Here is an 11,229-nt window from a genome sequence, read left to right as displayed (position 1 = left end):
ATAATTGAGCACAAAATATAATTACCTATTTCTTCACCAAAGAAAACACAACTAGAAAATTGCTTCTTATACTTTTAAAAGGCGAAGAAGGGAGATAAAAATAAAATAAAATTCTCAATGAGAAAAACTAAATAGCAGCTCAATTTTAGAAAAGATAACAGGAACAACAAAAATATAAACATAAACTTATTATTTTTTATTTTAAAAATCTAAATATTAGCTCTTATATTATTTTAGAGGATTATATCTTAGATTAACTTTTTCTAACAATTAAGTCTCAATAATACTTTTTTTAGATACTAATAAATTAAATGATGATTTTTGAATTTTAAAAATTTGTTAATCATTTTATTTTAAATTTATAAATTTGTAAAAATATAAAATTTTTAGTCTTTGATCTAAAATAAAAGATTTGAATTTTTGTTTTTATTAGATTTAATATTTTAAATATTTTATTTAATTTTAAATGAAATATTTTTTTATTAATATTTATATTTTAAAGTTAAAAATATCAATAATTTATTGAAAAAGTAAAAATTGAGTTGATTTATTTACATTTCACTCATAATGCTAGCAAAATATAATAGAAAATCTATTTGATTTAGCAACCTATCTCTACAAAATTAGCTAATAATACCTTAGAAGTAATAACGTACACTTTCTAATTTTTTTCACTTGGAAATTACTGAATCTTTGATTGAAAGATTAAAAAGCCAAAGAATTGAGCTTTAATTGGAAAGATGAGGTCCCAACTCCCAATCAAACTAGTTACATTTAACTCACCCTCTCATAAAACTATCAAAAATAATGGTGTTCACATATTGGATAGGATCAATTTAAAAAATTTAATTAGATTTTTACTTTAAACTTTGAATTGCATCGGATCAGATATGAACAGCTTTTAGCACGTAATATGATCCAATTTGATAATTTGCATATCAGATAGAATCAAATCAAACCAAATGATCGGATTTGTCTTTTCTAAAAAATCCCAACTCAACAAAATTGAAATAAAAAAAAATCCAAAATTGAATCTTAAGTAAAAACTTAGAATCAATGTTTATCCAAAAAAGTATCAATTGCAATCAGGATACTTGTCATGGCTTAAAATAAGTTATAATTGACAGGGAAATAGTCCTCTAACAACTTTAATAAATTCGAATATAAAATAAGTAAGGTTACAAATATCTTTAATAAATTACAGTATCTAAAATGAATAATTATATATTTTTAATAAACAAAAATAAAATAAATATAGATAGATACTATCTATAACATATGGAGTAGATAATGTATAAAAATTCATCAAAAAATAAATATTTATTGCATATCATTATTTTTTAATAAAAATGTTTACATAATCAAATATTTATTTTTAAAAAATATTTTTAAAAAAATAAAATAAATTTTACAGTCTAATAATTAGACAATACATCTATAATTTATATGAGATTATGTAAACATTATTATAAAATAATTTTAATTAGAAGATCGTATAATAATTTATATGAATAAGTGAATCAATAAAGAATTTCTCATACAAAAATCAAATTAAAAGTCAACACTTGGGTGACTCCACCTCTAAAAATAGTCCTTTTTTTTTCTATATCCTAACAGAATAATAGATTTAACTGTGGCCTACACGTTAAGTTAGCAACATCACTACTAGCTGGAATCTGAGTTAAATGTACCTAAATTAACGTCATAACCGCCGTTAACTACGATTTTCTAATATAAGCCTCCCAAACCAATTCAAAATATATAGTTTCAAATAAACAAATTTTTTATCTTTTAAATATATATGATATCGAATCAGATCAAATCAAATAATACTTTTTCATTAGAAATCTTTTCAAATCATATTTTTTTAATAAAAAATTTTTTAAACATATTTTATAATTTCAAAGTAAGTACCACTATCAATAAATACTTCGATGCTTCATATGTAAAGAGAAAGGCATGAATGAACCAGCTGCAATGAAATGCTTGCTTGCAGATTGCCATGAGAATTACAATTAAAGACCCTTTAATTATTAAGTAATACGAGTTTCACCTTTGCAATAATTTTAAATACTAAACTCTAAATTTTAAACAAAATCACCGAAGAAGAGAAGATGAAGATAGTAATGTAATTCTAGGGCTTATGATTTAATATTGAAAGAGAGATTAACTTAAATTCAATTAACTAATTTAAAATATTATTTTATTCTTACTCACATAGAAGTGTTCACTTCACTTTACTGTTAAAATGACATATTAGCACTTAGTGTATTAATAAAAGTTTGAGTTAGGGACGAATAAAAATTTGCAATATCTAATTTGAGAGACTTATATGATCTTTTATGAAATGTGAGACTATTTTAATTTGCATTTGAAATTTAAGAACTATTTTAAACATTATCTCAAACTAAATTATACAAAAATATTATATAAATACAATGTATTTAGTATTGTTATATTAGCAAAAATGTTTATTCATTTATATTAACTTCTAAGTTTTTCAAAGGATATAATTAACGAGGAGAATGTTTAAATGATGAAGAGATGTGTCCAAATCGTATTTTTATTATTATTGAAATAACATTTTCCTTCTTAACCACTACATACAATACTGATGCAATTAAAACAAAAACAGAGGCAGGAAGGCATTGTTGAGATTTGTATATTTGTCTTATTATTTAAGCAAGTTACTTAGATAAATATGTTTAAAATGTCTTTTTTTAAAGATATTTTTTAGTAATTATTTAATACATATAATTAATTAAATTATGTTATTTTTATTAAAATTAAATTAAATAAATAAATTTAGTCAAAAAAAGATAAACCAAATTTTGACCAGTCTAAATTAACATTTTTTATAAAAAAATTAAAATAATTTTATTATAAAAAATAACTAAAATATTAATATATATATATATATATATTAAATTTTGAAAATCCTAAATTCTAATCCCATCAAGACAAAAAGAGAAAAAAAGACTTAGGATTTAAGTTGTCAAAATAATAATAATAATAATAATAATAATAATAATAATAATATTAATAATAATATTTTAGTTATTTTTAAAATAAAAAAATTATAGTTATTTTTTTATAAAAAATATTAATTTAGACCGTTTCAAAATATAATTTATTAATTTTTTGATTAAATTAATTTACTTGATTTAATTTTAATAAAAATAACATAAATTTAATCAATTATATATATTAAATTTTAATTATTAAAAAATATCATTAAAAAAAAATCTTAAATATTTTTATTTGAGTGACTTAATAAAAATGTTATTACTATAGATAGCCCACATAAAGTAATTAACTAATTTAATTAGAATCATATTCATATGTGAGCAAATTGTATATGATAATGTGATCCGAGCAGACTAATAATTAATTAATAAAGCATGGAAACTACTGCAACATTCTTAGAAACATCTAAAATTAATTATTAAATTTGGTTGCTCTTAAACCAAGTAGTAGTTAGTCCCAAAATGATATAGTTGCTTCTTATAGGCATGCCGTGATATAAAAGATCATAGTTGAATATTCGGTAACTATCGTCTTATTGCATGTAACTTTTATACTCGAAAACTATTAGAATTTATTATTTAATTATCAATGATTAAAAATATAAGTAAAATATATTATTAAATTATTAAATAAAAAAAATTGAATTAATATAGTTAAATTACAAAAAATAATAAATTTTCATCACTTCTAACATTTTTCATTTTTACGTGAAGGCATTATTATCTAAGTAGCCACCACAAACATAAAAAGAAAAACCCACTCGACACGTACGTGCTTGAATCAGCACACCACGCGCATGTAATCTCCTTTTCCACTTGAAGCATTATAAACACTTTTGGTTGACATAATACTTCAAGGAGCTATGAAATAAATTCAAAAACTGACTGTAACTTGGTTTAAATCTGGGATGTGAGGCTCAAGAGACTTAGCTCAGGTAACTTTATCACTAGGCAAGGCTACATCTTATGAACTTATATGTTAATTATTTTATATATTATATATCCTTTTTAATTAAATTATTTTATATTCATTAAATTTAATTTTTTTATTTTTTTATTCATTTTTTTACAAGGTTAGAATTTTTTAATTATACATCATTATTAAAATAAATATTAAATTTTATTAAATATTTACAAATTTAAAAAGATCAAATATCTTTTATTAATTACAACCTTTTTCTCTATGATTATATAATTTTTTTAAATAAATACTTGAAGCATGTAATAGATATAAATTAATTAATAAATTATTGAAATCTAACAATAATTAATTTAATACAAAAAAAATTTTTAAGAATATTTATTATAAAAATAATAAAATATAATTCTATATAATTATTTAATTATAATTGGATCACCAATTCAATAAGTAATTCAACCATTAAATTAATAACTCAATAATCTAATATTTTAATTAGGTCAATTATTAGGTCGATTCTAATAATTATGCTTGATAGACTAATCAAAGAATGCTCTCCTATTTTGGAGGTTATTTTTTTTTACTTCAAATGCTCTCCTATTCTTACTGTATAATTTTCTTTTACCTATTTGTATCACATTGTTACTAAAGTATTTTATATGAAAAAGTAAACACATCCACATTGTTATTTTATATTTTATATGAATAAGTAAACATCTATGCTAAAATAAATAAACATGTATAATATATGAAAATAAATAAAACTTATGTGATATTAAAAAAAAGTAAACATTTAATAGATAGAGAAATAAAAATTCAAAGATATTAAAAATAACATAACTAAAATATTTTTGAAGTAAACATGTTTTTATATTACATGATTAACAAAATTTTAAACTCTAAATACTAAATTCTAATTCTTAACAATAAAAAATAAAGAAAACGTATAGGTAAATAATGAAAATATTAAACAATGTGAACAATGGATATATCGAATGTTCGGTTCACTAGGTGTGCAGATGATTATTCTAATATTAAGATTTAGATGGATAATTTAGAGGTATAGTGTGTTTTTATTTGATTGATTGTTGTTCATGTTATTCAAGAAAGTCATTGGTTACCAAGCATAACCCAAAAATAAAATATGACTAAATGCGTTGAAAAAAATTTGGATTATGCTAGGTAACCAATGACTTTTTTGAATAACATGAACAACTACGAATAAAATAAAAATGCACTACACTTTTAAATTGTCCACCTAAATTTTAATATTAGAATATTACACACCTAATAAAATAAATATTCAATATATCTATTATTCACATTATTTAGTATTTTCATTGTCTACCTATACTTTTCCAAAACATTTTACGCCTAACATTTCTCTTAGAAAATTGTTTACTTTAATCATCTACTAACTTTGAAATATTTCAAAGCACATATAATTAATGATCAACACATGCATACAAATCATATCCATAATAAAATAATATTTTATTTAAAAAAACCAATATTAAATGTAACAGGACCATTTTTTGGATGCTATAACTATAAATAATTCCCATCAAATTAATTAATAATACATAAAAACTGCAGTATTCTTAAACATATAAAATTAATTATCAAATGTTGTTGCTCTTAAAAGAAGTAGTAGTATAGTTCCAAAGTGATAAAATAGTTGCTTCTTCGTCAAAAAGATGGCTGTCATGTGGAGAAATATGATCAAGCTTTATTTACGGTGTGTTATTATTCGGATAAGTGGAATCTATCATGCTATTTGCTTTAACCATTTCCAATGCCGCAAGCAACTCACAACCTTCAATGTCATTCAGCCACAACTTTAAATTGTCTTCACCAAAAGCTTCACCTGCAATCTCTTCCATCCCATTCATAATATCAATATCACCAAAATCAGTGTCACCAAATTTATTATTATCGTTATTGTTGTTATTGGCCTTGGCTACCTCCATATTCATCCAATTTCAACACTTGTCATCCTCTCCTCGCTCGACAGATAATCATGGAAAGCCTTTGAATTCTCATTGCTACTGTCACTTCCCTGATGATCGAGAGTAGCACCGCCAAAAACGCACATCGACTCGTGGTCCATCCTTGAATTCTTGTCTTTAAATCCCATAGACAAATCGCTTTATGGACAATCTACGTTCTGACATGTATACAGTAATTTGTCCACAAAACTCTTACCATTATTGTTATTGTTACCATTATTATTACTATTAAAATCATACTTTCTTTTTTTACTGCCTCCGTTGCTGCTACTGCCGCCGCCACCACCAAACAGAACATGATCAAGAGAATTATTAATAGAGTTTATTGGGGATGACTCTAAGACTTTGATTTCTCCTTCACTGTCTTCCTTAATGTTCTCCTCGTCGCTAGACGAAGGGAAAATCTTAAGACACTTGTTAGTAAGTCTCAACAAAGCTTCTTCTTTGTTCACAACTTTGGATCAAGTAGCGCTGTCTTTGGCAGTCATCCTATCTTGCAAGATCCTTGATTGAGTCACAAACCTTCTCAATTTCTCCAAGTCAGCGGACATGTGCTTTATAACCGAAACCTTCCATGCCTTCTTCAAATCATGGGGTTTCTTGTATAGTGGTGGCCCGTGTTCTTGAGCTAAAAAGCCTTGTTCAGCCCCACCATGCCTCTGACCCATTAGGCCGTCACGGCGGGGCCACACCTTTATCCAAAGGATACTTCCTTTGTGGCGGCACACAGGTTGCATCAGAGATGAAAGAAGAGATCCTAGTGTTGTGTCTTGAAGATCTTGAAGAAGGTGTATGTTTGACGACTCATCTAATTCTCCCTTTTTAAGTAACGGTAAATACTTTGTAATTGCTGTAGGAGCAGTTTGGTTAAATCTGATATTTTCTTTCCACCGTTCTCGTAAACTATCCGAGCTGCCAGTAACTGGTTAACCTATAAATTATAATTAAAATATTTTAATATCAAAGTTAAAATCGAAGTGTGACAGAAATAAAATGTTTTTTTAATAAAAACATACAAAAAATATTAAAATTATTTTTGAATTAATAGTTAAATAAAAATTCAAATATAATTACTTTCATAATTAAAATTTTTTAAATAATTTAATATATTTAATTAAATTATTATTTTATTATTATTAATTTTACATGAAAATAATTTCACATAATTATTATTCTTCCTCTCAAATTAAACTTTTTAATTATGCATAATTAAGTTTTAATTAAAAAATTAAATGAAAAAGAAACGCTTATTTTGAAAAAAAGGGTGTAATTTTATACCATTTTCGGGGACGATGCCATAGACGAATCCACGAGCTTTGCAAACTTCCATGATATTGACCACGTATTTGAGAATAGAGTCTTGTGCTCTAGACATCTTTTTCTTCCTGAACGCTTCTTGTTTGGCTTCTATATTTTCAGATTCGTCCATGTTAAGTTTTTTCTTTATCTTCTGGAGAAGGATACGGTCTTTCCATATGCGCTTCTTTAGATCCTCATAATTTATAGTTTCATCTTCTGTTATTGCGGTAGCATCAATTTCCTCGTCTTCTGTATCAGACAATTGAACATAAGTCGGATCCATTTCTTCTTAGATTAGCACCATGATGATTTTTTTTTATAAAAGAAGTCAAATGAAGTGTGAAAAATATGTATATAGAAGAGTAGATAAGAGTAATTGATATTATGTTGTTAGAACTTTAAAGCTGATACGACCGTTATACGTCGGTTACGAGTTATAACTCGGCGACGCCTTGATAACCGACAAATCCTTTATGCCGAGTTAATGGCATTGATCAACCTTATGATCAGTTACATCGGTTACGCCTTAAAAGGCATGTTAAGGAGTATGAGCCGTTACGGTATCTTGGATATAAAAAGCGATCAAAAGAATCGGTAGAGGTAGACTTTTCTGACCCTTTACTTTCTAAAAAATAAATTCTCCTAAAACTGACTTGAGCGTCGGAGTACTTTTGCAGGTACTTCCCCCCTCTCCTCTTTGACTCCACTGGTTGGTTGTGGAACACTACAGCCTAAGGACAAGCTCGGCCTACCATTGCTCGGGGACGAACTATAGTTCGGCTATAACCAGGCAAGAACATTTGGCGCCCACCGTGGGGCCGAAACTTGAAGTCCCTCTATTTCAGGCCCTAATACCTCGACGATGGCTGACGCTCCTCCTCCCACCCCATCGGAGCTCCTCCGTATGGTGACCGAACTTCAACAAGCGAATCAGCGCATGGCCGAGGCTAATGAGCATATGAGAAACGAGAATCAACGTATGCAACAACAAATCGAACAGTTAATCAACGCCCGCATTGAGCATGGTAACAATCATGACGCACGAAATAATGACGAGGAACATCGCACACATGTGTCGGAGACACCTCAGGACGAGGAAGGCGGCGGTCCGCACGACAGCGAAAAAAGAGCCGAAACAGATAAAGACGAGCTTGACAATTCCACAGGGCCATTCACGGCGGACATCATGAATTTCCAGTTGCCTAGGCAATTTACTCTACCAACAACATTGACTCCTTATGATGGATTGGGAGACCCAAAGCAACACATCAAGAAGTTCCGATCAATTATGATCGTTAATGGTGCATCTGATCCTATTCTCTGCCGTTGTTTTCCTTCTTTCTTAGATGGTCCTGCACTTGACTGGTTTTGCTCTTTGCCTGCAGATTCTATTTCCCGATTTCAGGAACTGGCGAAGCAATTTGAGGACCATTTTGCAGCATCCGCTATTTACCTACATGACTCGGACTATCTGACAACTGTTAAACAAGGCCCTCAAGAAAGCCTAAAGGACTACATCACCCGTTTCACGAAGATAGCAATGAGGATCCCTGATCTCCATCCTGAAGTCCACTTGCATGCTATTAAGAGTGGGCTCCGTCCAGGAAAATTCCAGGAGGCTATCGCGGTAGCTAAACCAAAAACCCTGGCCGAGTTCCGCGAAAAGGCTAAAGGACAAATCGACATCGAAGAACTCCGTCAAGCTCGGAAAACAGAAAAGTCGGCAATCACCAAAGACGACGAGAAGCCTCGCGAAACTAGAAAAAGCTTCAAACCAGTACCTCGATATGAGTCATATACGCAGTTCAACACCAAGCGGGACGACATCATCAAGGAGATATTAAATTCTAAGCTGATCAAACCTCCACGGAAAGCCGGGAGTTATCCAGAGCCAAAAAACGTTGATAAATCCAAATATTGTTCATTTCATCAGAAATTCGGTCATACAACTGATGAATGTGTGATCGCTAAAGATCTCCTTGAACGATTGGCAAGACAGGGCCACCTTGATAAATTCATCGCAGGTCACATGCAAAAGAGATCCACTTCTGCCACAGATCCATCCTCGGTAGCAACTCCATCAAAGGACAAAGAGAAAGTTCCTGCCCAACCCAGGGGCATAATCAATTGCATCTCTGGGGGCTATGCCGGAGGAGGATGCACAAGCTCTGCACGTAAACGCACATACAGACCAATGCTCGCCCTGACGGATACGGCCAATAATTCTCAGCCGACACAGAAGCCACCTGAGATAACGTTCTCCCAGACTGATTATCATGCTCAAAACACAAATCTCGATGATCCTGTTGTCATCTCTATCCAACTGGGCGACTTAATAGTTCGGAAAGTACTGCTGGATCCAGGCAGCAGTGCTGACGTTTTATTCTTCACTACATTTGAAAAAATGAAATTAAGTACTAACATTTTGCAACCATCTGTAGGGGACTTGGTCGGCTTCTCAGGAGAGCGGGTCCCGGTCATGGGTTCCGTATGGTTACAAACCACATTGGGAGAACAGCCTGCATCTAGAACACAAGACATTCAATATTTGGTGGTCGACACTTTCAGTCCTTACAACCTTATTTTAGGGCGACCCTTCTTAAACAGGTTTGCCGCAATTGTATCTACTGTTCATCTCTGTATCAAGTTTCCCCTGCAGGATAATACCGTGGCCATAGTCCACGGCGACTTACAAGATGCTCGGCACTGTTACAACACTAGCCTAAAACCCATCAAAAGAAATAATGACAGACGTGTAAACTCCATAGGCGCAGAGCAACCGATGCTTACCGAACTAGATCTCCGGGCCGACCTTCAAGATCGTCCTCTACCCAATGAGGAACTGATTAAGCTCACTCTGACAGATGATCCAACCAAATTTACATTTATCGGCGCATCCATCAAAGGCGATGCGAAAAGCAAGCTCATCAACTTCCTACGACAGAACGCCGACCTATTCGCCTGGACATCAGGGGACATGCCAGGAATTAGCCCTTCAGTCATTACACATAAGCTCGCCATCAACCCGGCAGCCCGACCAGTAGCACAGAAAAAAAGAAACCTCGGCACAGAAAAGAGATTGGCATCCATGGACGAGGCTAAAAAGCTAATTGATGCAAATTTCATACGAGAAATCAGATTCACAACCTGGCTAGCCAACATCGTAATGGTAAAGAAACATAACGGTAAATGGCGCATGTGTGTTGATTTCACAGACTTAAATAAAGCATGTCCAAAAGACGCATATCCTTTACCTTCAATTGATACCTTAGTAGATAACTCTTGCGGTTATGGTACATTAAGTTTTATGGATGCATACTCTGGATACAACCAGATCTTTATGCATCCATCAGATCAAGAAAAAACTGCTTTTATAACTGAATATGGTAACTATTGCTATAATGTCATGCCTTTTGGCTTAAAGAATGCAGGGGCCACATACCAGCGGCTAATGAACAAAGTCTTCAACCAACAGATCGGCAGAAACCTAGAAGTCTATGTTGATGACATGGTGGCCAAGACAAAGATCGGAGAAAACCATGTCGACGACCTTACAGAGATATTTGGTCAAATCCGACTTTACAACATGAGACTTAATCCAGAAAAATGTGCCTTTGGTGTTAACGGTGGGAAATTTCTCGGTTTCATTCTGACCAACCGAGGAATCGAGGCCAACCCAGAAAAATGTCAGGCCATCCTAGACATGAGCAGCCCTACAAGCATAAAGGAAGTGCAGAGATTAACAGGATGACTAGCAGCACTGTCTAGATTCTTACCTTGTTTAGCATCTAAATCAGCGAATTTTTTTCATTGCTTACGAAAAAACACAGCTTTTCACTGGGATGAAAACTGCGAACTGGCATTTCAAAATTTCAAAAAATTCCTTTCTAAACCACCTGTTCTACAAAAGCCCAAAGACGGTGAACCCTTATATTTATATTTGTCTATCACTGATATATCAGTTAGTGCTGTCCTT

At 30.9% G+C, this 11,229-nt stretch overlaps 1 pseudogene; it reads right to left on the bottom strand.

The window, feature by feature from the left end:
• Positions 1–5,917: 5,917 nt before the first annotated feature.
• On the bottom strand, positions 5,918–7,536 carry LOC112717341 (putative ETHYLENE INSENSITIVE 3-like 4 protein; annotated as a pseudogene).
• Positions 7,537–11,229: the final 3,693 nt, after the last annotated feature.

The sequence above is a fragment of the Arachis hypogaea genome, chromosome 10 (genome assembly GCF_003086295.3).
Source record: "Arachis hypogaea cultivar Tifrunner chromosome 10, arahy.Tifrunner.gnm2.J5K5, whole genome shotgun sequence".
NCBI classification, from domain to species: domain Eukaryota; kingdom Viridiplantae; phylum Streptophyta; class Magnoliopsida; order Fabales; family Fabaceae; genus Arachis; species Arachis hypogaea.
This window is presented reverse-complemented; position numbering and strand designations above follow the sequence as displayed.